This window comes from Ornithorhynchus anatinus, chromosome X1 (assembly GCF_004115215.2).
Source record: "Ornithorhynchus anatinus isolate Pmale09 chromosome X1, mOrnAna1.pri.v4, whole genome shotgun sequence".
Classification (NCBI taxonomy): Eukaryota; Metazoa; Chordata; class Mammalia; order Monotremata; family Ornithorhynchidae; genus Ornithorhynchus; species Ornithorhynchus anatinus.
Window position 1 is genome coordinate 43,056,311 of NC_041749.1, and position 27,048 is coordinate 43,083,358.

At 45.7% G+C, this 27,048-nt stretch overlaps 1 protein-coding gene and 1 long non-coding RNA gene across 3 annotated transcripts in view; one reads left to right on the plus strand and one right to left on the minus strand.

Moving 5' to 3' along the window:
* FSTL4 (follistatin like 4) overlaps window positions 1–27,048 on the minus strand; it is a 661,388-nt gene that overhangs the window by 604,845 nt on the left and 29,495 nt on the right. The window lies entirely within an intron of this gene.
* Window positions 22,050–25,868, plus strand: LOC114806472. The gene is made up of 3 exons (XR_003754517.1): window positions 22,050–22,224; window positions 25,334–25,538; window positions 25,667–25,868. It is a non-coding gene; the product is annotated as an uncharacterized LOC114806472 (long non-coding RNA).

The following is a 27,048-nucleotide window of genomic DNA, read 5'->3' on the forward strand; positions in this document are numbered from 1 at the left end:
GTAGCAGCCTCCTGGCTGACTGCCCTGCATTCTGTCTCTCCATTCCAGTCCAAGCTTCACTGGGCTGACCAGATCATTTTTCTACAAAACTGTTCCCTCCATGGCGCTTGTGGTCTAGTTCTCGTCCATCCACTTCTGCAACAAACAGCATCCTTTAGTCAGCCCCCCTACAGCCCCAGAACACTTATGTATAGATCTATAATTTTTTTATATTAACATCTGTCTCCCTCTCAAGACTCTGAGCTCACTGTGGGCAAGGAACATGTCTACCAATTCTTGTGTTGTACTTTCCAAAGAGTTTAGTACAGTGGTCTGCACACAGTAATCTCTCAATATATACCACTGATTAAATACGACTGACTGATTCAGGATTAATGACTCCCAGCCTCCAGCTGGAGCTCCAGTTAGGCACCCCTGGAGCTTCTCTAGCACAGGCAGAGGCCCCCCCAGAGCTCCTCTAGTGTGGGCAGAGATCCCCTCCAGAGCTCTTCTAGCACAGGCAGAGGCCCCCCAGAAGCTCCTCTAGCATGGGCAGAGATCCCCCACCCCTTTAGAGTTCCTCTAGTGCAGATAGAGGCCCTCCCACCCATAACTCCTCTAGTGCAGGCAGAGCCCCCCCCCACCCCGAGCTCCTTCAGTGTGAGCGGAAATCCCACCCCTAGAGCTTCCCTAGTGCAGGACAGGCCCCCCACTAGGGCTCCTATAGTGTGTGCAGAGATCCCCCCTAGAGCTCCTCTAATGTAGGCAGAAGCCCCCCCCCCAATAGCTCTTCTAATGTGGTCAGAGGTTTTGCCCCACAAGAGCTCTTCTAGCGTGGGCAGAGGACACCCCCTGCCCCCTGCAAGAGCTCCTCTAGTGTGGGCAGAGGCCCCTATCAGAGCTCCTCTAGAGTGGGCAAAGGTCCCCCCCAAGACCTCTTCTAGCCTGGGCAGAGCCTCCCTACCCAGAGCTCCTCTAGCTTGGGTAGAATCTCCCCCCAACCCCAGAGACCCTCTAGTGCAGGAGAGGCCCCCCGCTAGAACTCCTCTAGTGCAGGCAGAGGTCCCCTGTAGAGCTCCTTTAGCATAGGCAGAGATCTCCCCCAGAGCTCCTCTAGTGCGGGCAGAGGCCCCACCTCTGATATTCCTCTAGTGTGGGCAGAAGTCTCCCTGGAGCTCCTCTAGTGCGGGCAGAGGCTTTTCTAGAATTCCTCTAGCAAGGGACGGAGGAGGCATCGAGGAGAGCTAAGGACTCTTCAAGGAATTTGAAGTGTTTCCTCAAAGCCAGACTAGTATTAGAATGAAATCAATGGCCTCATTTATTGAGTGCTTACTGTGTGCTGAGCACTGTACCAAGTGCTTGGTGGAGTACATTATAATAGATTTGGTACATCTGTTCCCTTACCACAACTGGCAAATCATCCCCACTTTTCCTACTCGGTCCTGCATCGTGGTATTGTCATGTACAGGTTCTTTCGTGTCCTTTTGTTATTAAGGTTTTCAGAAATGGGCACCAGAGTGACCATTAACAGCTGTCAAAAGTACTGGACACCAAGAAACATGTAATTTGGCCACATGCGGCATAAAATCAAAACACTATTCACAACGTTTTGAGGAAACTTCCTGTGCCCATCTGGATCTGGAGCATTTTCTGGGGCCACTTCCCAAGCAATCACTCCAATCAATCATATTTATTGCGTGCTTTCTGTGTGCAGAGAACTATACAAGATGCTTGACAGACTGCAATATAATAGAATTGGTAGACAAATTCTCTACCTACAAGGAGCACCCCGTCTTTGCTTCAGATCTAGTGTGCCATTCTCCCAAGTCCCTGTGAATACAACTGCCAGCTCTGAGTCACAGTGTTCAGAGCCAGAAGTGGAGGTCAGGGAAGGCTGACTGGTGGCCACCCATTACTATATTCCTCTAGAGAGATCAGGTGCTACATTTTTCTCAGCCCAGAGTTCCCACTTTGTCACTCAATCCAAGGTATTCATCATGCACTTACCGTGTATGGAGCACCCACCTTGGGGAGGTACAGTACAATGAGTTGGCAGACATGATGCCTACTTGCAAGGAGCTTAAAGCCTAGAGGAGGATGCAGACATTAAAATAAATTTACAGATGGGGAAAAGGATGTGGGTACATATTTGCTGTGGGGCTGGGGTCTTTCACTCTCCCCGTTCGACCCTTTTTCAAAAATAAAGAGACACGCATAGTCTAAAGCTGAATGCTGAAAACATCAACACTAGCAAACGAGAGCATCAGCAAACCACCCTGTTGGCTTGCTTTTTTATCTGCCATCTGGGGCGAGATGAAGTAATCAGAGACTTGAGATGTTCAAAGAACAAATAAGGGAAATTTGGGTACCAAGATTGGCTAGCTAAACCCCAGAGAAACATTTTCAGGGTTCTGGTTTTCACATGCCTGAGTGTGCCCGTTATTGGAATATTCTGCTGCACCATCTTCTACAAAACTGAAATGGCAAAAGAAATATGCAAATGACAAACGAGTCCTTCACTACACGTCACTACACAAATGTTTACCTCCAAATGTTTACCCTACTTATGGTTGAAATAATTGAAACTGATTTTAGTGGCTTTGTGCTTTTGTCCTTTAGACTCTAAGCTCCTTGAGGGCAGGGATCATGTCTATTATTTCTCACACTCTCCCAAGTGCCTAGTTACAGTGCTCTACACACTGATGGTGCACAGCAGAAACTGTTGATCGGTAGTCCAGCAGATCACTTGTTCACAACTGAAGTCTCCATTTGAGGGTGCTAAGTCAACCATATGAGAAGTCTTTTCTACTTTGATTGACTTAGGTATTTAAAAAAAAAGATGAAAAATGGTAACATCGGAAAAGATTTGGGTCATGTTTCAACAGGTGAGCTCTTTCAGCATAACTCTCTCTTAGTAATAATAATAATAACTGTGGTTTTCTTTAAGTGCATACTTTGTGTCAGGCACCGTACTAAGCATTGGAGTTGACAGTAGTAATCAGGTCCCACATGAGGCTCACGGGCTCTTTCCACTCTACTGCCTCTGCTTAACCTATTAGTGAAGGTTCAGCCTCACAGTGCGTTTTGGCCAGTCTTCATCTAGGTCACCCAGATGTCCAGCATTCCGCTGATCTGACCCCCATTCGGTACAGGTACGGCCCCAGATATCTTTATGTTTGGTATTTTCAGCGGCCAGCTTCCCTCCACTGTGGTACCTGCTTGAGAGGGCTTTGTGACTTTTCTGGAGCGCACTGAGGGGATCAAAGAAACCACCCCCCCCAGTGAAATATTCCTGTTCCAGATAGGCCCATCAACCTCCTACAGAAGGGTGCATACTACATGATCATGCTGCACTGGGAGCCTGGTGTAGCTCATGTGATGTCACATGTTTATGTGTCTGATATCCATGAAGGCCATCAGTGGACACTTGTCTTCACCCACCAACCAAGTGAGGGGTCAGGTGATTACAGTTTAGGACTCCTGAAGCAAGAGTCATTACCCAGGCCATCTTACAGAACTACCCAATCCTCAATTTGACTTGAGGCTGTGTAGGTCTGTGAGGAAAGCAGTATGTCTGGAGAAGCAGCATGGCTTAATGGATCGAGCCAGGGCCTGGGAGTCAGAAGGACCTGGGTAGTAATCCCAGATCCACCATATGTCTGCTGTGTGACCTTGGGCAAGTCACTTAACTTCTCGGGGCTTCAGGCACCTCATCTATCAAATGGGGATTAAGAATGTGAGTCCTGTGTGGGACAGGGACTGTATCCAACCTGAATAATCTGTATCTACCCCAGCACTTAGAACAGTATTTGCCACATAGAAAGCACTTAACAAGTGCCATAATTATTATTATTAGGGCCCCAAAATATTTAACTTAAAATGAATCAAGTTCTCTGGCAAGCAGGATCACAGGTCTTCCTGTGCCACAGACACGAAGACCTGAGCGGGTTTGGAAGCTCTCTTGGTTTTTGAGAATTTTCAGCTTCACATCAATTTATAATTAGTGTTCCTTACTGCTTTGGCTTCTGGAAAACATGTAGATGATTAATCGCTCACGTACTACTAAGGTCCTGCCATCACAACTCCCACCAAAAAGCTGCTCCTGACCTATGCTGCAGTCTCTCAAATCATCTCCCTCTCCTCTAAACTCAACAAAGTTGGTGTGTGGGCCAAGGGCTGAAGATAGAATTGCATTGGAATTTGCAATTCTCTCTCCTCCTCAGGGATGTCCAATGTTTGCTTGCCTTCTCACCCCATCAAAAAACCTGGGTTTGGCGGTGGGCAGGGAAGAGAAGGAGACAGGAGGAAATTAATACAGTATTTTCTATTACAATGTTTAGAAAGAACACGTAGTTCCCCCACATTAATTATCTTGGTACTTAAGCATGGACAGATTAACCAAAAGTTCTGGCCTCCTTATGTTCCGCATCTAATAATGAATGAGTTTGGAAGAACATATTGCTGCCTAAACACTTTTGAGAAGGAAAAGAAATCTCAAAAAAAACCTCCACAGAGCTCAAGTTTGACATTCAGGTGTGATTTTAACTGAGGTGATTGGAATGGAGAAGCAGTGTGGCCTCGTGGATAGGACACAGGTCTGGGAGTCAGAAGAATCTGGGTTCTAATCCCAGCTCCATCACTATCTGCTGTGAGAACTTGGGCAAGTTGCTTCACTTCTCTGTACCTCAGTTACCCCATCTAAAAATTGGGGATTCAGACTGAGCCCTATAATAATGTTGGTATTTAAGCGCTTACTATGTGCCAAGCACTGTTCTAAGCGCTGGGGTAGACACAAGGGAATCAGGTTGTCCCACGTGGGGCTCACACTCTTAATCCCCATTTTACAGATGAGGTAACTGAGGCACCGAGAAGTTAAGTGACTTGCCCAAAGTTACACAGCTGACAAGTGGCCGAGCCAGGATTCAAACCCATGACCTCTGACTCCAAAGCCCATGCTCTTTCCATTGAGCCACGCTGCTTCTCTGGCACTGTATCCAACTTGGTCACCTTGCATTTACTCCAGCACTTGGGACAGTCTCTGGCACATAGTATGCACTTAAATAACATGAGAAAGAAAAAAAAACCAACAGGACATTTGACGGGGGAGATGGACAAGGGGAGAAGATGCTTAGTCTTAAAGACACAGAGATCTCCTAACCAATAATTTCACTGAGCATCAAATTATCTTGTAGTTTTCAAAGGCATTTTACAACCAGTAATTTTCAAATTATCCTTGTGAAAATCCACTAAGTTTATGATCTTATAAATACACAATGTCCATCCAGGAAGACAAACAAACAAAAAACAACAAAACAGTCAAACAGAATTCTGAACCTTGAGTCAGGACATTTGGATCCTGGCTCTGGCTCTGGCGGTGACCTTGAGAAAATCACCAGCCCTCTCTGCCTCCATTTGCTTGCCTGTAAAATGGGAATAATTCCACTTTCCCCATTTTGCAAAATCTAGGATGAATGCTATAGTTTCTGCAGAACATCAATTATTTATTGATCACACAAAGACCCTCCGAGAGCTACTACCTAATTGTCCAGTATAATTTACAATGATTTCTTTCTTCTAGAAGTTTTAATGCTTTTATAACAGAACTATAGAAACCATTTGCAAGGTATTAATAATATATATGAAACGCCCCCCCCCCCCTTCCAAAAAAGTATATATTTAAAAACCCCACAAACAAATGCTTTTTAAGAGTATTTTCCCAGGTTTGAGAGTATAGTTTTTTCCACAGGGAAAAATTAAGATTAAGAAATTTTTAAACTCTAGGTTTAATGTACACCTGAAAAGACATTTCAGGTTTAACTCAGATATTCATTACTGCCCTAGAGTTTACCTAGTGCTTAGCACATAGTAAGGATTTAATATGTAACTATTAACTACTAGTCCCTTCTCCATCAAAAGAAAAAAAAAGCACAAAGTTGGGTGTTTTTTTAAAAAAAGGGGGAAAGTTTCTGAAGAAGTCTCACAAATGTTAGTCTTCAATTCTAAGCCACACTTTGCAGCAGCAGCAATAACGTTTATTAAGAGCTTACTGTGCAGAGCACTGTACTAAGTGCTGGAAGAGAACTTACAGGTGGGAATTAGACCTGGTCCCTTCCATCGGAGGTTCACAGTCTAAGAGTGTACGTAAGGAGAAGAGACTAGAGACAGACATCAGGAATGATGGAAAGTTCAAAATACAAATAAAAATAAAGTCTGTAGGGTGCTGTGGCTAGAGAGGCAGAATTTCAGTCTCCTCATGGCTCAGAGTCCAATTAGTGAAATGTGCCAATTACTAATTGATCAATTCAACTAGTGTGGGCAATTAAACTGGATATAACCCATCTGACCTGACCTGTAGGAAGAGTCACACATTTTTTAGTGTTTTTACAACTCAGCAAACATATGAAAAGCTAATTAACTTCCTTTTATTTGGCAGGCAATCCATAGCCTACCCTTCTGAAAATATAACCATCACACCCCAGAGTGACATAACGGCAACAGAGTAGCAAGCTAATCCCAATACCCCTAGGGAGGTCTTCATTAATGCATCTTAATTTCCATCGATGCTCCAAAATGACTCAACAAAACACAGCAATTATGGAAAGGACTGCTGAACGACATAAAGCCATGATTAAACTGTGAGCTCACAGAGCCCGCATGGGAACCGACAGTAGGAAGGCAGAACTAATAATGAACATTATGGAACCTAAAGGCCACTGAGAACCCTGGAAATTCTTTTTTTTTTCTTTTGGGGGGAGGACTGGGGGGAACTGTTTCCAAAGAATCATGAGGCTAGAGCTTAGGTTCGGGGATCATCCAATCATTTGCTCTAGCAGCTTACCCCTAAATCATTTCAGACAGATAAGGCCTTTGCTTTTATTGCTTTAGTGAATCATATCACATAAACAAAACAAAGTGCTAGCCGGGTGGGAGGGAGCAGCTGGTGTATGACAGATAAATGACCAGCTTCCATTTTAATTAATACATAGACACTCCAAGTATCGGAGCGCGGCACAACCTCAGACCCAGAAGTATGCTGGTTCGCCCCTTACCTCTCTGACCATCCTTCTCAATTTTCTTCTCCGGCGTTTCACCTACGTGTCATCCTCTTACTGTGGGCATCACCCACGGCTCCGATCTAAGTCCCCTCCTCGCTTTTACACTCACCCCCTTGGGGAGCTCTTCCACTCACCAGGCCTCAGCTACCACCTCTATGTGAATGACGCACAAATCTCTCTCTATAGCCCTGAACTCTCATCTGACCTTCAATCCTACATCTCCTCAAGCCTCCGGAACACCTGCCCTCGGAGGTCCTGCCAGAGCCTAAACATGTCAAAAATAGCACTCCTTACCTTTCCCCATAGGCCTATTCTTCTCGACAACCTTCACATCTCAGTTGACGACTCCACCATCCTCACTGGCCCAGAGGCCTGAAGGCTTACGGTCATCCTTGACTCTGCCCTATCATTCAACTCTCGCATCCAGTCCATTGCCTAATCCTGCTAGTTTTTCCTGCATGTTTCACACGTCGGCCCCTTCACTGACACCCAAAATACCACCACCTTGGAACAACCTCTGGTTTTGCTAGAGCTGGTGTATGGCAGCAGCGAAGTAGAGAAGCACTTACTATGTGCCAGGCACTGTATTAAGCGCTAGGGTTCCACAGGGGACTCACAACTTTAATCCCCAATTTACATATCGGGTAACAGGCACTGAGAAGTGAAGTGACTTGCCCAAGGTCACGTGGCAGGCAGTGACAGAGCCAGGTTTAGAACCCAGGTCCTCTGACTCCGGGGCCCGGGCTTTTTCCACTAAGTGACGCTGCTTCCCCTTCCTCCTTCCTCTCCTACCCAGACTTAGGAGTGCAGGCGGAGCTACTGGGAATCTGGGGCCTATTGTTCTACTGGAACATGACTACTGAACTTGGCATAGGCTCCCGTGGGAGCCCCCAACCAGGCATCAGAGCACCATCATAAATACTGGCGATGAAAGCAAATACAGAACTTGGGAGAACAAGTCAGTTTTCTAACAAGGCAAGGGACCATTTCAATTCCCCGTTCTTGACATTAAATCAAAACAGGACTAGATACACACTGCCTGACAACAAAAGCTCCTTGACCGCCCCCCACCAGCTCAGCTAATGTATATTGTCTTCGTAATCCTTTCAGCAAAACTTAAACTGCTTGAAGGTGAATCTCTGAAATTATATATCACTGTGTTATATCTCACCTATCTGCTACGCCCCAGTCTATACTCTTCAGTCCTCCCAATTTCACCTGACTGCACCCTGTTCTCTACTCCCCCAAACATCTGCCCAAGCAGTTCTCCCAGCCTGGAACGCTTTTCTTGCCCCAAAAGACAATAGGTCACAGCTCTCTCCATCTTCAAAGCCTCCTGAAATTCCACCTCCTTCATGAAGACTTAATTCACTATTAATTCACCACTTCCCAATTTATGTCAAAACAGTGACCACCTTGAATATGCATTTATACCCAGCCTCTGAGCTTACGTATTGTCAATCTAATTGTTTATTCAGTTAGTTCATTTGTTCCACAAATGCGGTACTACCCGATATATCCTTGTTCTTCCTGCTCCTACTTTTCCTAAGTTATTTTTTGAGGGTCTCCATTAGATTGTGTGTTTCTGGAGTGCACTGTTCAATTTTTGTGTATGTGTGCTATACATGCATTTTGCTTCTGTTGCATTTTCCCAAGTGCTGAGTGCTAAAGGGTCTGACAGTAATCCCAAGGATTTTGTAGGTCCAAGATATGCTTCTGTCAACGGTACTTCATTTACCCTGGGTCCCACCCTTCGCCTTTTTAATTTTTAAATGGTATTTGTTGAGGGCTTACTATGTTCCAGGCAGGTACTAAGCACTGGATTAGATACAAGTTAATCAGGTTGGACACAGTCCCTGTCCCACATGGGGCTCACAGTATTAATCCCCATTTTACACACGAGGTGACAGTCACAGAGGAGCGAAGTGAGCCCAAAGTCACATAGCAGACAAATAGCAAAGCTGGAATTGGAACCCAGGTCTTTCTGACTTCCAGGCCAATGCTCTCTCTCCAATAGGCCACGTGGTTTCTCATGTTCTTTGCCTCTAATCAACAGTCTCCTAAGTGAAGGAGAGGACAATTAACCAGAATAGCTGGGCCTTTTACCCACTTACCTACGCCAGGCCGAGTCAATTCTCCCGCCGCAAAGAGCACAGGCCGAAAAGACTAATCGTGAGCCAATCAGACGTATATTTTATCTCCGATCCTCTGTGGGCTAATGGCCCGTTTTAGAAGCTCTCACCGAAAACCACCGCCCGGCCCTTGCCACAATCACCTACTTGTCACTTTGTTCCATTACAATTCAAGGCAAGAGGACACGGCCAGCTTTCTGTGAAATGTCACCGTCTCAAACAGGTGCTGGGCTGTGGATGTGGCAGCTCCACGATCCCGAGGGAGAGGCATCTGTAGCCAAGGCAAAGAGAAAGTGCCAGGCCCTGCTCATTCCTCTCTGCCCGAGAGAGGAAACGAAGCCTCCAGGATGGTCCTGACAGGCCCGGCTTCACTTTCCCTCAGGAAGAGGTGAGCATCAGTGGCTAAATTATATCAGCTATCTGGTATGCTAGAAACACGAACAATTTAAGTGAGGCTTACAGCCTCTGTGGCTAGGGCAAGAGATGGAAAAAACATATAACATTTCCCATTACAGCTGGAGGCTCCATTACACCTTGGGGAGAGTTTCAATCCCAAGCTTGGGAGAGGGAAATGCTTAATCAGGCAGGGTACATAACTTCCCCCTGAGAATTTCTCCATACAGCTTTCCTAAGCCACGTTTCTAAAACCTTAAAATGTGGACCCTTCCAGAGTCCTACCTGACTTTGCAGAGGATTTTAGATGGGCAGTGTTTTGTTAGCCTTCTAGCCAAGCTGAGTCCAGCCATTTCTTTCTTGAAACAATATGAGATTAGGAGAGTTGTCAGGATATAGTAGTAGAAGTAATAATAATAATAAAAGTATTTGTTAAGCACTCACTATTTGCCAAGTACTATGCTAAGTGCTAAAAGTAGATACACCAATGAAATCAGATCAAAGACTGCCCTGTCTCCATACAGGGCCCACAGTCTATAGGGGAGGGAGAACAGGTATTTGATCTCAATTTTACAGATGAAGCAACTGAGGCAAAGAGAAGAGACTTGTCCAAAGCCACACAGCAGACAAGTGGTGGAGTCGGGATTAGAACTAAATGGGTTCAAAAAGGCTGTGGGGATAGAAAACTCAGAAACACAGTTCCCCATTCGTCCCCTGCATTTCCTTTGGTTTGGAGATGAAGCTGCCAATCTACAATAATTTTAGGGATATCTATTTGGGTCTCCCACATGGTTTCATTGGACAGATTCTGCTTCTCCTCGGCAGGAGCTGCCGAAATCCAAGAAGACTGGCTTCCCCGTGCCTTTTTGCTAAGCCAAATCACTGGAACGTGTCTATGTCCAGAAGTGGAAGAAAAAAATGTCACAGCAGAGAAAATCCAGCAGGAAGACTTTCCAGATTCATTTCCAACCCCAAAGTAGCATCATCCTAACAGCCATAAAAATAGTTACATAGCTATTGAACACATTCATTCATTCAATCGTACTTATTGAGCACATACTATGTGCAGAGCCTGTACTAAGCATTTGGACAATTCAGCAACAGATAGCGACAATCCCTACCCAATAACAGGCTCACAGTCTAGAAGGGGGAGACAGACAACGAAACAAAACAAGTAGACAAGCATCAGTAACATCAAAATAAACAGAATTATAGGCATATACACATCATTAATAAAATGAATAGAATAATAAATATGTACAAATATACACAAGTGCTGTGGGGCGAGGAGGGAATAGAGCAGAGGGAGGGAATAGGGGTGATGGGGAGGGGAGGAGGAGCAGAGGAAAAGGGGGGCTCAGTCTGGGAAGGCCACCTGGAGGAGGGGAGCTTTTTTAGTAGGACTTTGAAGGGGGGAAGGGAGCTAGTTTGGCAGATGTGAGAAGGGAGGACATTTCAGGCCAGAGGTGCCATGTGGGCCAGGGGTCGACAGCAGAACAGGCAAGAACGAGGCACAGTGAGGAGGTTAGCGGCAGAGGAGCAGAATGTGCGGGATGGGATGTAGGAAGAGAGAAGGGAGGGGAGATAGGAGAGGGCAAGATGATGGAGAAGCCAATAGTGAGGAGGTTTTGCTTCATATGATGGTTGATAGGCAACCACTGGAGATTTTTTAGGAGGGAGGTGACATGCCCACAATCTAATCAATAAACGGCATTTAATGAGCAGTTGCTGTATGCAGAGCACTGGACTAAGCAGTTGAGAAAAGTACCACAGAGCTGCTACATGTGTTCCTTGCTCACAAGGAACTTACAGTCTAGGAAGCCATGCACCATAGTAAGTGCTTGTGAAAGTACACCAGACACATAACGCAGGTTCACCGCCTGCAAGGAACTTACACACTAACCAAGGAGAGAAATATAAAATGTTTACCAATACCAGGATCAGAATAACTAATTGAACAAACAGATATGCACCAGTACCTCGGATGGGTTCAAATACATAAGTGCTCAGTAAACACCACTGACTGATTGAACTAAACAGGGAAGGTTTGGTAGAGGAGATGGAACTTGTCCATCCTCAACACATATGCATATTCAACCATTTAGCCAGTTATTATCTACCAGTCGTATTTGTTGAGTGCTTACTGTATGCAGAACACTACGCTACACTAAAGGTTTGGAAGAGTATAGAATAACAGAGTTAGCAGACATTCCCTGGCAACAGTGAGCTTACAGTCCAGAGGGGGAGACAGACATTAAAATAAATTTTAGATATGTACTTAAGTGCTGTGGGGCTAAGGGTGGGAAATAAAGGATACACATCCAAGTGTGGATAAGGGTGGGGAATAAAGTGTAAAGGCAATGTAGAAGGGAGATGGAGTAGAGAAAAATTAGGGCTTAATTGGGGAAGGCCTCTTGGAGATGTGATTCTGCTAAGGCTTTGAAAGGGGAGAGAGTGATTGTCTGTCGTATAGCAAGGGGAAAGGAGTTCCAGGCCATAAGCAAGAAATGGGCAAATGGTCTGTGCTGCAAGAGACAAGATTAAGGCATGATGAGTAAGCTGGGGTTAGAGGAGCTAGGTGGTCGTGCTGGGTTGTAGTAGGACATCAGTGAGGTGAGAGAGAAGGTGATTGAGTGCTTTAAAACCAATGATGAGGCATTTCTGTTTGATGCAGAGGTGGATGGGCAAGCACTGGAGGTTGAGGAGTGGGGAAACATGGACTGAATGGTCTGGGTAGAAAAATGATCCTAACAGCAGAGTGAAGTATGGACTGAGGTGGGGAGAGACAAGAGGCTGATGCAAAAATCAAGGTAGGATAGGATAAGTGTTTGGGGCAAAGTGGCAGCAGTCTGGATCAAGCGCTTAGTACAGTGCTCTGCGCAAAGTAAGCGCTCAGTAAAAACAATTGCATGAATGAATGGAGGGGAATGGGCAGATTTTAGCGATGTTGTGAAGTTTGAACCAACAGCATTTGGTGGCAGATCGAATATGTGGGTTCAATAAGAGAGATAAGTCAAGAATAAAGCCAAGGCCAGGCTTGAGAGACAGGCAGGGTGGTAATGCTGTCTATAGTGATGGGAAAGTAGCCGGGAAAAAGTGATTTCGGTGGGAAGATGAGAAGTTATGTTTGGGGTGCTAATTCAGCTACTTCCTTCTGATTTGGAGCCCGCACCCTAGGGTTTGGCAATCACGTCTGACTTTTTGGAACCAAATATGGCTCATGTGGTGGGGGTGGTGACAGAGGAATTTTAAAACAGTAGCCCAGGACCTCATGAGACTACTCTTTGCCCCCCTTTCTCCCTGTTAATCAGGGCTCAGAGAGATTGGCATTCACAAGACCTAAAAGCACCCAGTACAAGTGAGCCCTACACCATTCTCTCCCCGCAAATCACAGCCTTTTGATGTCATTCACCTCCTCTACCCTATCCAAGGGGTTCAGCCCCAACAAGACAGATATCGTGATTAAAGCAAGCAGCTAATGAGATAGAATTTCGCACACGGTTGGGAACAAAGCTGAGAGAGAACAAGTGCAGAACTGGTTTTTCAAAATCAGTTTTGTGTGATGATTCCCCTAATTAGTCTAAAGAAATTCAATTATGGGCTCACTCGTGTTGGGTTAATTCCAACAGGTTTGAGTTACCACAGTGAGAATCTCAAAGGTTCCAGCTATGTGAGAAGCATCAGGGAGAACAAGAATTCACACATTCAAACCTGCTTTAGCCTCAATCTTAAGTCGCGTTTGTGACATAGCAACTGTCCATATGCGGAAGAAAGGAATCCAAGAGGACCCAAAAAGTAGGGCCGATCCTGAAAGGTAACTACTTTTTTTAAGCTTAGGGAAGTAGCATGGCCTAGTGGATAAAGCCCAAGCCTGACAGCAAGAGGACCTGAGTTCTAATCCCAGTTCTTGCCACTTACTTGACCTTGGACAAGCCACTTGACTTCTTTATGTCTCAATTTCCTCATAATAGGGAATCAATACTTGCTCTCCCTCTACTTCGACTGTGATCCCCGTGGCTCAGTGGAAAGAACCCGGGCTTGGGAGTCAGAGGTCATGGGTTCGAATCCTGGCTCGGCCACTTGTCAGCTGTGTGACTGTGGGCAAGTCACTTAACTTCTCTGTGCCTCAGTTACCTCATCTGTAAAATGGGGATGAAGACTGTGAGCCTCACGTGGGGCAACCGGATTACCCTGTATCTACCCCAGCGCTTAGAACAGTGCTCTGCACATAGTAAGCGCTTAACAAACACCAACATGATCATTATTATTATTATCCCCATGTGGGAAAGGGACTGTGTCCAACCTGATTAACTTAGAGCCATGTTTGATACATGGTAAGCACGAAAAGAAATATTTTTTAAAAACCCAAAAAACACAAACCCTGCTTCTTCAAATCATCACCTTAATGAGAGATGGTGCCGGATCCAAAATCAAAAACAAATTAGTAATATCACAGAGCAGAATGAAAATAAAAAGCATCATCTTTTTTTTGTCACTATAGAAAAGCACAGTTCATCCACACCTGGAAAACTGTGTGCAACTCCGGTCACCGTGATGGTCACAGTAGAGCCGGAGAAGGTCCAGAGACAGGCAAACAAGGTGATAAGGGAAACAGGGCCGCAGTCTGTAGCACAGGTTAGCACTTTTCAGTCTGGAAAGCCAAAGGCTGACCAGAGGCATGACTAAAATGTACCAAAACATGGAAGGGCATTAACAGGGTTAACCTGGAATTACTGTTCACCAAATACCCCACCACCAAGAGGAGAGGTCAAAGTATACACAAGGAAACTTCTTCACACAGCCAATAGAAAAGAGTGGAAATTGTGGAGGAAGAATATGTCAGTAGGTTCAAAGAGGGTTTGGAATAAACTTGTGGACGGTCCATATAAAGCTATTATTAGTAGTATAATAATACCACCAGTGTTCTTTGTTAGGCACTTTCTCTGTGCAAAGCACAGGGATAGGTACAAGATAATCAGATTCCAAATGATGCGTGCAGTCTTAATGGGAGGAAGAACAGGTATCAAATCCCCATTTTGCAGATGAAGGAACTGAAGCATAGAAAAGTTAAATGATTGCCCAAGGTCACATGGTAGACAAGTGTCAGCACTGGCCCAGGACCAGGTCCATACTCTTTCCACAAGGCCACGTTCTTCTCTATTAGGAGTAAGTAAAGTGATAGAGAACTCAAAAGTGTTCAGAGTCATAAACAACAGGAGCCTGATGAGATATTGAAAAGAAATGCCATTATATGGATTTATATCAAGAAACACAGTATCATCCTTCTGTTTCTCCTAGAATTGGAGTTACTGTTGGAGGCACAACACTGAACCATTGGTCTTATTCACAATAGCACTTCTATCTTATGCATCGGATAGAATCAATCAATTGTATTTACTGGGTACTTACTGTGTGCAGAGCATAGTACTAAGTGCTTTGGAGAGAAGATACATCCCCTGCCCACAAGGAGCTTACAAAAGTCTGGTAGAGGAAGACAGATGTTTACTAAGCATATATTTTGGTACGAGTGAACAGTAGAAGGTGGGTGTGGTCTGAAGAGAGGGAAGGAACACTGGCCAACGGTGGCAGGTTCTTGCGGGCCCACCATTTTTTTTTAACCTTACCTTCACTGGACACTTAATCTCCGACACTTCAAGCCCAAGAACCTGTACTAAGGAGGTGGTTAGTGCTAGCTGTTTGTGCAGCTACCTGTGTGCAAATAGTTTTTATGAGAGGGTCCCGTTTACAGCTGAAGTGACCACAATGCAGTACCAATGCTGTGTTGAAACACCATAACTCAGGGGGCCATGGTGGTCTCTGAGGGGTTCACACCCCTGGTTAACCCCATGCCAGCCAACTATTTTCAAGATCCCTGAGGATCCCGCCAAACTCATGGAACACCCTAGCCAGTTCTTTGGTCCAAAGCCATTTTCACCGATGGCAGAACCTCAGCAGGCATTTCTCTGATTGCGGAGCAGGGACGAGAACCCAAGTCTTCTAATGTCCAGAGCTGTGTTCCTTCCACCCACAACCTCTGGGAACCAGAGGCACAACCAGAAGAAACCACCTGGGCGATTAGTCAGGAATTCCTAAGTTACTTACAGCCCACAGTGAGGGTCATTTCCCCTCCTCCAAGCCACTTCCAGCTTTTAAATTTGAGAAGCATATGCAAAGAGAAACAGCATGGTCTAGTGGAAAAAACCAGGGCCTAGGAGCCTGAGGACTTAGGTTCCAATGCCAGCTCTGCCAATACTTGCTGCATGACAGTGGGTAAGTCACTTAACATCTCTAAGCCTCAGTTACCTCAACCGTAAAATCAGGATTTTTCTCTTCTCCCAACTAGACTGTGGGCCCCATGTGAGAGGAACTGTAACCACCCTGATAAACCTGTATCCATCCCACTGCTCAGAAGAGTGCTTGACATATAGCCCGTGTTTAATTAAATTATTAGAAAATATGGCTCGCTATGGCTCTCCCCGCATCAGCCCAGGTACTGAACAGCAAGCGATGCCCATGGTACTGGTCAATAGTTCAGATCTCTACCAGATCTCCCGCCAACTAATAAATCTTGTTGGTCCCACCTTCAAAACACTGCTAAAGTCCACCCTTTCCTCTCCATCCAGACTACCATGTTTGGAAACTCATCCTATCCCACCTGGATTACTGCACCAGCCTCCTTGCTGACCTCCCAACCTTCTGTCTCTCTCCACTCCAGACCATACGTCACTCTGCTACCCAGACCATTTTTCTACAAAAACATTCAGGGACCTGTCTCCCAACTCCTCAAAAAACTCCAGTGGTTGCCCGTCCATCTCTACATCAAACAAAAACTCCTCACCGTTGACTTTAAAGCACTCGATCACCTTGCCCGCCCACCTGGTCATGAGTTCTAGCCCCAGCACTGCTACTTGTCTGCTGTGTGACCTTGGGCAGGTCACTTAACTTCTCTGTGCCTCAATTACCTCATCTGTAAAATGGGGATTGAGACTGCAAGCCCCAGGTGGGACAAAGACTGTGTCCAACTTGATTTGCTTGTACCACCCCAGTGCTTAGTACAGTGCCTGGCACATAGTAAATGCTTAATACCATAATTATTATTACCTCACCTCACTACTCTCCTACTACAACCCAGCTCCGCACACTTCGCTCCTCTGATGCAACCTCCTCATTGTTCCTCGGCCTCGCCTGTCTCACCAACCGCTCATCCACGTCCTGCCTCTAGCCTGGAATGCCCTCCCTCCTCACATCCTACAATTCCTCTCCCCCCCCTTCAAAGTCTTACTGAAGGCACATCTCCTCCAAGAGGCCTTCCCTAAGCCCCCGTCATCTTCTCCCACTCCCTTCTGCATCACCCTGACTTGCTCCCTTTGTTCTCTCCCCGGCCTCCCCGCTGTCTCACGGCACTTATATACATATCTGTAATTTATTTAATATCTGTCTCCCCACCACCACTTGACTGTAAACTCATTGTGGGCAGGGAATGTGTCCATTTACTATTGTATTGAACTCCCCCAAATACTTAGTACAGTGCTCCACACACTGTAAATGTTCAATAAATTTGACTGAATGAATGAAATCAGTAGGGACCCTGGGTTTGAATGGAGAATCTTTGACCATTTCAAATCCAGACTGCCTATCTTACACCAAGGCTCACAGTCTTATCTGCAGCAGTTCATAAGAGATGATTATTTCCCTTCCCGCCCCCACAGCCTACTGCACAGAAAGAGCGTGCACTTGTATGTTATGCGTGTTCATGGTGATCATGAAAATGAGTCTCTTCTGAGGTAAAAAGAAAACCACATCATCTTTGCTTCTGCATGTGTTTGGTCTTCACGGTAAGGGTGAGTTTCAGCCAGGGCTGTAGTGTTCTTATTCCTTTCTGACTGTTTCCGTGGCCACTACTGGGGGTAGTTCTGCTAATGGTTCACTTTGCACTTTAATGCCCTCTTCCACTTTTTTCTAGTGTATCTTAAAAACGACAATCCCTGAAACAGGCCCATCAGTATCAATCCCTTCATTCCCATCTTCTGGCATGCATTTAGTGGAGCACTTTATACTCATTAACCACTCAATGAATAACACTGATTGAACGGCTGGCTGAAATGAATTTCCAAACGTTTTCCTTCAGGAGCCACTTTCAGTAGCTTGTGGACCTTTCAGATTTTAAGTACAGAGCAATAGTAACTAATTTCCTCTTAAGGTCCAACAACCAATCAGAGGTATTCAGTGAGTTCTTAATGTGTGCTTGGTAGAGTAACCATGATAATTATGGCATTTGTTAAGAACTAACTTGACTGCACCATCACTGTGGGCAGAGAATGTGTTTACCAACTCTGTTGCACTGTACTCTCCCAAGCATTTAGCACAGTACTCTGCACACAGTAAGCACTCAAACACCATTAGTTGATGTATCTAGCGCTACACTAAGTGCTGGGTTAGATATAAGATAATCAGGTCAGACACAGTCACTGTCCCACATGGGCCTCACAGTCTAAGAAGGAGTGAGAACAGGCATTCAATCCCCATTTTACAGAGGAGGAAATAGAGGTACAGAAAAGTGATTTGCCTAAGGTCACATTACAAAAAGGTGGCAGAGTACAGATCGGAACCCAGAACCATGCTCTTTCTACTAGGCCACACTACAGAAACGGAGTTGGCAAACCCAATCCCTGCCCTCAGGTTAGGCACAATCCTTTACCTACCCTGGGCCACACTGTTGGCCCAGTGAGAAGAGCCAGGCTCTGGGAATCAGGAGTGCTGAGTTCTAGTCCAAGTTCAGCCTGCTGAGCCTAAGCAACGCAGTGAAGGTTTCTGCCTGAAAAACCACCTAGCATGATGGTTCACAGGGAATCCTGAAAGCTACCTGGACAGTGGAGGTGGCAAAGACCTCAGAGGCTCCTGAGGCTACTGCATTTTCAGCCATGGTGCTGTGCTACGGTTACTTCAGCTACAAGCTAGTCCTGCACATTAAAAAAAAACCACCCTACAAATGCCCCTTTTTAAAATTATTATGGTATTTAAGTGTTTAATAATAATAATGTTGGTATTTGTTAAGCGCTTACTATGTGCCGAGCACTGTTCTAAGCGCTGGGGTAGATACAGAGTAATCAGGTTGTCCCACGAGAGGCTCACAGTTAATCCCCATTTTACAGATGAGGTAACAGAGGCACAGAGAAGTGAAATGACTTGTCCACAGTCACACAGTTGACAAGTGGCAGAGCTGGGATTCGAACTCATGACCTCTGACTTCCAAGCCCGTGCTCTTTCTACTGAGCCACGGTGCTTACTCTGTGCTAATTATTGTACTAATTTAATTAATTTAATAATGGTATTTGTTAAGCACTGTTCTAAGTGCTGGGGTAACAAGTGGCAGAGCCGGGATTTGAACCCATGACCTCTGACTCCCCAGCTCGCGGAAAGAAGCTAATCGGGTTGGACACGGTCCGTTGTCCCACACGGGGCTCACACATCCCCATTTTACAGGTGAGGTAATTGTGGTCCACGGAAGTGAAGTGGATGGCCCAAGGTCACACAAGAAGACACGGGGTGGAGCCGGGATTAGAACTGAGGTTCTTCTGATTCCCACGGCTATGCTCTCTCCACTAGCTAATGCCGCTTCTCCAGTGTGCTGCGCTCCCGCCCTCCTGTTCACTTGTTGCACTCCGGGCCGCAGCAGGACAAGACTGTTGGGTACAGGAGTGTGAGTAGCACTGCCCAAGCACCACGAACTACACTTAACGCCCCTGTTAAGGTTCTTGGGCCTCACACCTCATGACAGCCTGACCCACCAGTGACATGCCCCAAAGCCCCTCTTCCTCAGTTCCATGGAAACAAACTGGTGAGCAGAATGGTGCTCAAGGAATTATAATGGGAAATATATTTTGGCTGCAACAATATCAATTTAAAAGGCAATGCAAATTTAACAAAAAATAACTACATGACCAAATAGCCCAAGAAACAGGCACCAATCAAGAATGATTTGGAATTCTATTTGTGTAACTTTACAAATATTTTATTTTCCATTTCCACACATCTGCCACATTCCGCAAAAGACAATGCATGCTAACTAAAGCTAATTGAGAAGCAGCATGGCCTAGGGGGATAGAGCACAGGCCTGGGAATCAGAAGGTCATGGTTTCTAATCCCAGCTCTGCCACTTGTCTGCTGTGTGACCCTGGGCAAGTCACAACTTCTCTGGGCTTCAGTTCCCTCATCTGTAAAATGGGGATTTAGATTGGGAGCCCCACATGTCCAAACCGATTTGCTTGTATCTACCCCAGCGCTTCGTACAGTGCCTGACACGTAGTAAGCACTTAATACCATTGTCATTACTGCGCTATAACAGAATAAACATAACCTCTGCTTACGGTGTACAGCAATGTTTGATAAATCCTGCTCCTTTTCCTTTTTCAAAAGTGGTATTTGTTAAATGCTTACTTCTTGCTAGGCATTCTAAGTGCTGGGGTAGGTACAAGTCCATGCTCCATACTGGGCTCACAGTTTTAGTCTTAGTCCCCATCTTACAGATGAGGTACCCAAGATCCAGAGAAGTTCAGTGACTGACCCCAGGGTCCATAGTGGAAAAGTGGCAGAGCCAGAATTAGAACTCCGGTCCTCTGACTCCCAGGGCTGAGCTCTTTCCACGAGGCCATCCCACTTCCCTTCCAAGGCCCCATTTCATCTTAGTCCCTGAACCTTCCTCTCATGTCCCCGACGCCCCTCACACACAACTCAGCAAGAACAGGCACAGGGAAGCATGAGGAAAGGGCCCATCTCCTCTCTCCACCTTCTCCCTTGTTTCTAATCCTTACTGCAACTGTCATGGTGCCTCGTTCTCAGTAATTCTCATATTAATTCCAACTGGAAGGGAGGCAGGGGGAAATCACCGGAGCAGAATTCTCTGGGCTCAACTCAGAGGGGCAGCCAGGCCTGGCTTGAAAGGGCCAAAGATATCTACAAGTGGTCAGTGCTGGGATTGTCAAAGAGGCCTCAATGGTTAAAGAAGCAGCTGCATGTCTTCAAGTCACCCTCTCTGTCATTTTTAACAAAAAGGCTCTTTCCAGAGGAGCCCAGAACTACCACGGGATGCCACAGTTGACATTCAGACAGTTGAGTTCTTGGACTTGGGAACACTGTGCCATGGCAAGCAAATAAGGTCCACCTCCAGCCAAGACCTCTTCCTCTTAATAGCTGAAGTGTTGATTTTGAACTTTTCAGAAAATGATGTATTACCGAAATACAGTGAAGTGTTAACACCGTGAGTGTCCTCTACAGTAGGAGCAGTAGCTAGCCTGGGACTCAAATGCCTTCGTGAATCAAAGACCTTCCAGCCTGTCTCGAGGCTAAAAATGGATTACCTTTATTAATGGTGACAACGGAAACTATGACGGATTCCTAGGAAAGGTGGTTCAAGGAAACTGCGCTCCTCAATGTCAAGATCATAGAATTCCAAGCACTAATACTCAGGAATGTTAACACCAACCGTGGGAGAAAGTGAATTCGCCAAGCCTCACAGAAAATGGCTACAGATATAAAGATCCACAGAGGGTCTGAGCTCTGCACCATTTTCATAGTCCACAAAGTAATGAAAAGATTTCTGGGAAATAATTTTAGACACGCCAATTAGCGAGTCAACTTCTGAGGTCTCAGAGGTCTCCGCTGTTGTGATTTCCTGCAATTTCCATATGAAAGGCAACTGGAATAGATGCAAAGTTGGCTTTCAGCTCTGCCAGAGAAAGTCAAGGTCTAGTCATTTAGAAATTCACATTTGGAAAGGGTGCCCAGGTGGGGACTTTTCCTCATATAAAGAACACAAAACATACACGCATCTCTTTAGGCGAGTTTTTAGATCATACTAGCTGGTTAAGATTGGCAGCAATTTTCTGATATGTTTCTTTTTACCCTTCAAGATATAAGATTTAGAAATGGAGATTCACCCCACCACGTAATCATCCACTGATGTTGCCTTTTAGTAACAAAGTAAGCAAGCAAGCACTAACCTCGAGCTAGGTTTCTGCTGACCTTAAGGATTTATTTGGGCAGACAGACAGCAATAAATAATATAACCCATATTCAATTTATTTAAAGTTTCATTCTCAGGGATTCCTTTAGGACTTGTTGGATTCAGCTGCATTCCATACTGTGCCATAGGACCGTGCTTGGCCAACAAGGGATTGTTGAACCTTCTATAAGGGATATCCAGAACATCGGCCTAATTTTTATACATAAACTTTGTTCCACTCAAACAGCAGCTGGGAGTTAAACCTTGGGGGTTTCCAAACTAATTCAGGGGAGATTTTACAGTGGAAAGAATGGCCGTCGGAGAGAGCAGAGGAAGGAGAATTCTGAGCACTGTATAGCACAGACCCATAGCCAGGCTATGGCTTGGTAATTATTTATTGATTTGGATTGTGCAGGTCCAAGGGTCAGTGCAAGTGCAGAGAGAAAGGCAGAGGAGAAAAACAAAGACAGCAATTAAAGAAGAGGCTCGAACCAACAGGAAAGGCAATCCGAAAAGGAGCTGGGAAAACTGATGGGAGATTGCTAGCCGGGGGCCAAGTGTTAGGAAGAACTGAAAGGAGAGAGCACGAAGTTGGAAAGTTGGTGTGGGAAGAAGAGAACGTCCTGAAAACAAAGCCTAAGAGGACAGCAACACGGTCAGAATTGTAAGTGAAAAAGTTAGTTCTCAGTCCCATTTTGAACAGCTTGGAGGGTAGCCGAGGTGAGAAGTCAGGAGGGTAAAAGGGAAGCAGGTGCACTAGTCCGAAGGGTGGGCAGAAAAAAAAAGCCTAGCCCCCTCAACTCATCTCATCTCTAAGAGAGCCCTGGAAGGTGGGACTTTGTACAAGAGTGGTGCCCAGAAATAAAAATGCAGAGGCTTTCAGCTGAGTGGGCAGCGATAGTGATGACTGCAAAGTGAACCTAAATTGAATTTAAACAAAGAATTAAATATATATTTGAACAGGATATGAGCGTGTGGTTCACTGGAACAGGCAGCTTACTGAGGCTGAAATACCTTCAGCCCAAAGGGTTCTGCTCTCTCTAAGGTTAAAAACTCTTTGTGTTTGCCAGGTTGGCCTGGCCATTGACAAAAGCGAAGAAATCTATTTTAAATTGGTGGTCTGGCATCTATGTCCACAAAACACAAAGATTCATAATAGTCCATACAGTAGCCTCTAAGCAAAGATTTGGAAGGGGTGAGAATTCTCTATTCAGCTCCAGCTTGGATAATTCAACATTCTCTATGACTTAAGTTTGTCATATTTAAATATTAAGATTTGTTTACTGTTACAAAAACATCATATTTCATCAGAGGTGCTAATGAGATTCAAGAATTCATGGTTTTGCAAGAAGCAGATAGTAAAAAACTTTCCATTAGATCTAGGAAAACTCAATGTCAGCAGAGTGCTTGACAATATGAGTTTGTCCTGTTGGGAATCAGCTGTCACCTAAGCAATCCTAGCTCTAATCAGTCAGCCCTATGGTAGGGCTGTGACCACGTGCAAGTCGGTTGAACAAACCCGCACCAACCAATTTTATTCACCTCTCCAGGACGCTGGTTGGAATTCCAATTTTAACCCAAATCTCTTCAGCATGGCCTATTGAAAAGGCCACAGACCTGGGAGCCAGAGGACCTGGGTTCTAATCCCAGCTCTGCACTTAGCTATGTGACTTTGGGTAAGCCATTTAGCTTCTCAGTGCTTCAATTCCCCTCATCTGTAAAATGGATATTCAATAATATTCAATAACTTCTCCCTCCCACTCAGTCTGGTGCTCGTGGATTGAGTTCCACGTGGGACTGGGCCTGAGTTTGACCTGATTATTTTGTATCTACTCCAGTGCTTGGCCCATGGTAAGCACTTAACAGACACCACAGATGTTATCATTGTCCTACGCACCTAGTGTTTTCTTGAATAAAGATTGTACAAAACAGAAAAGAACCAATCAGCGGTATATACTGAGCTCTCCCTGTGTGCAGAAAACATGGTCATGAACATGACTTTCAGGTGGTTTCACTTGCTATGGATTCCAGAGCCGGGTGAGTGGAGGGAGGGAAGGAGGAAGGGGTAGGAGCTTGCAAGCACAACCGATGACTTGTGCCTCATGCCAGGTGAAATCCTATCCTGGACAAGGGGGCTGAGGTAGCACGGCATGATGCTAGAGCAGTTTTGCTGACCGCCATTCCTTTCCAAATGGTATTACCAGGAGGGGCGGGGACGGCTTTGGGAGGGAAGTGAGTGAGGCAGACGCCCCAGGGCATGCCACCCAAGGGGTCAGCCTGGCGGCCTCAGAACTCTGCCAGCATTTTCTATTCAGAACCTCTGAAGCGTGGCCATTTTGAGACCCTCTGGTTGTACAGTTAAAATTGTTAGATTTTATTGATATTAATTTTAGTATCATAACATTTTTGAACAGTTTGGGCAGACTTGGGCCAACTTTGCAGTGTTCCATGTGATGTTACGTTAAACTGAGTGACCGGCATAACCCCCACCAACTCACATGCAGATGCCTAAAGCCAGCCCCGGCTCTGAGGCCGAGAGAAGAGGCAGGCCACGGCAGGGTCCCTAGAGGAGTCTACAGAGGCCTGGGGGAAGTGACGCGGCCCCTTGGGCCCCCATTTAAATCATCTCCTACCGCTGCCTCTGGAGACCACATGCTTTAGGTGGGGTTTCCTCCTCAGAACCAGCACTATTTGGGGGCCAGTGAAATCCCTCCTTAAGCTGCCATATTCACTTGTAGTGCCCTCCTACTTTCCTCAGCCTCCAGCCAATGTGGCCTCCAATCAGAAACTGAAGGTCAGGGCAGCAGCAGAATAGAACAGAAACCAGAGATGAACTCACCTTCCTGCTGCAGCCCCAAAATCCACCTTCCTCTTGGCCAAGAAGTGCAAACAGTGCAGACTGTGGTCTGTTAGCTTGCTCAGTCAGGGGGAGCCGAGTTAATCAATCAATGGTATTTGAGTGCTTACCATGTGCAGAGCACTGTACTATGTGCTTGGGAGAGTACAACAGAGTACTATACTCAGCACTTGGGAGAGTACAACAGAGTTGATAGACATGCTCTCTGCCTACTGACTTCAGACAGGAGAATTCCTGCTGGAGCTCTGCCATCAGGTAAGAAGGATTTTTGACCCAAAGGAGTTCAGTGAAGTGGGAAAGCCCACCCTGAGCCCTGACAAACAGCTGGCTAATGTGGGTGACACTGATAGCAACCGGGTTCGGGTGCTACAGCACAGCGTCAGCAGCATGCTATGGTTCTAAGTGGGGTTTGAACTTTCAAACCTTTTGCAAAGTGCTGCGTCCCTGTCTGCTTGCTGATCCCCAGTCCCAACCCACTGCCCCGGAGGGAACCTCAACTGGCAAGGACTGGCACTGCCCTCCTCTCCTCCAACTCCCTTCTGCATCACCCTGACTTGCTCCCTTCATTCATCCTCTCTCCCATCCCCACAGCACATATGTACATATCTGTTATTTATGCAGATTTTGTCTACCCCTCTAGACTGAGCTCACTGTGGGCAGGAAATTTTTGTGTTGTATTTGTACTCTCCCACGTGCTTAGTACAGTGCTTTGCACACAGTAAGCGCTCAATATGATTCGAACGAAAGGAAAAAGAGAGGGCATCACTATAACCCAGTCCGTCGCTCAAGCTGTCGGGCCTGAAGACTCAGAACTGAGACTTAAGGGTCCTGAATGTGAGTGTCTAGCCAACAGCATCTTGGTGCACACTCGGCACCATTTGGCCAACTCTTAAAACTACCAATTTCCCTTCCCCAGCAGAAATGCATGAAGAAAACATTTGTTGGAATGGAGACACATAGCCACAGCGGCAGCCTCTCGTACCTGCATCTGAATCCCGCAAGGCTGAAATCCCTGCTAACAGTAAGGATGATCTTCCCAGCCAAAGCGACGAGCCTTCTCTCTACGAATATTCCCCTCACCAAGAACCTTGAGGTTGGTGGAAGGTCAGCAGAGCAGAAAGGTGTGTTTCAGCTTTGTACTGAAGTTAGCATGTTGAAGGAGTGGGGTGGACCTATCAACTTTATCAACATCAACTTTATGGTGAGTGTCCTTACTGATGAGTTTATAAATTTCCCACTCTAATTGTAGGAAAGCTGGCAAAGCACAGCTGGGGCTGAGAGTCCCTGCAAGGTCTACTTTTGTATGTGATGCCTACTGATAGGATTCAGTTCCCAGGACGCAGGAGGTAAGCCCAAAAGGCTTACAATTCAGAACAAGGCTTTGAGGGGAAAATGTCCAAAAAAAAATGAATAAATAAATGCCCGTAGCTGTTTACGGCTTAAAAATAAAATGTGCTTGAGTTCCTTTATTCACTTTACACCACATGATTTGTGGAAAAATTCAAATGGAAGTGATATTCTCATAGGGGTGGCATGGGCTTTTCATGAACCAGCTGGGCTATTTATAGAGATGATAATTTCCAGGGTTCCCAAGGGAGAACATCAACCATCTTTTTAATTTTTGTTCACAGTGGTGGACCTATTGGGTTTATATACAATCTGTTGAGTTTGAGGGTTTGGGGAAGGGCTATAAATATTCAAGGTGAATGTCAGAAAAATGTGAAGCACAGAGACATCTCATGCCACAGCCAGGTCTTGGTTCTCAAAAATGTGGCCACCTTGGGATTGGCTGTCATGTGGTAAGTTTTCCTCCAGGTCCATCAGTAAAACTGGGAAGGGGGAAAAAGAAGCGGTCGTCCACACCAAGAATTCTAGACTCATCCTGCCCCACTCATCTCCAGACAGTCAATTGTATTCATTGAGCACTTACTGTGTGCAGATTACTGTATTAAGCACTGGGGACAGTACAATATAACAGACACCTTCCAGTCCCATGGCCCAATCAGGAATCTGGGACTACAAGCAGAAAGGGACGGCTGGCCTGGGTCTGGGGAGAGAAGGGGAGATGCAGGATGTACCCCCAAGTTGCGGATCCTGTGGGGTGACCATAACCCCAGGACATACTTACAATAGTGATGATAAGGAGTTTTCCCTTTGATTCTGTGTTCCATTAATCGTTCTTTTTGGCTGGGGATGCCAGGGAGAAGATCAGGAGTGAGGTGATGGGAGACCCAGAGTTAAAGTGATTTTTATTAATTAGTAGTATGGTTTAAAGTGCTTACTCACTGCCACCCACTGCACTAAGGTAGAAACACTACTATCAACAGATCAGACAGTTTCTGACCCACGTGGAGCTCACTCTAAGAGGGAGGGAGTACAGGTATCGTCCCCATTTTATCAATGAGAAATTGAGGCACAGAGCAGTTAAGTGACTTGATTCAGCTCATACAGCAGGGAGTGGAGGTGCAAGGGGTTCGAGTGGATCTGGACCGAGTCTCTAAAGCAATGGACAGTTATCCACGTACCACGGATCCTGCACGTGCAGATGTCTGCCTCTCCCATCGCAATCCTCGCAGCGAGACGGGCCTCAGTACCGATGCCGTCTTGGGGCTTGGCTCGAGTCAGTTCAAG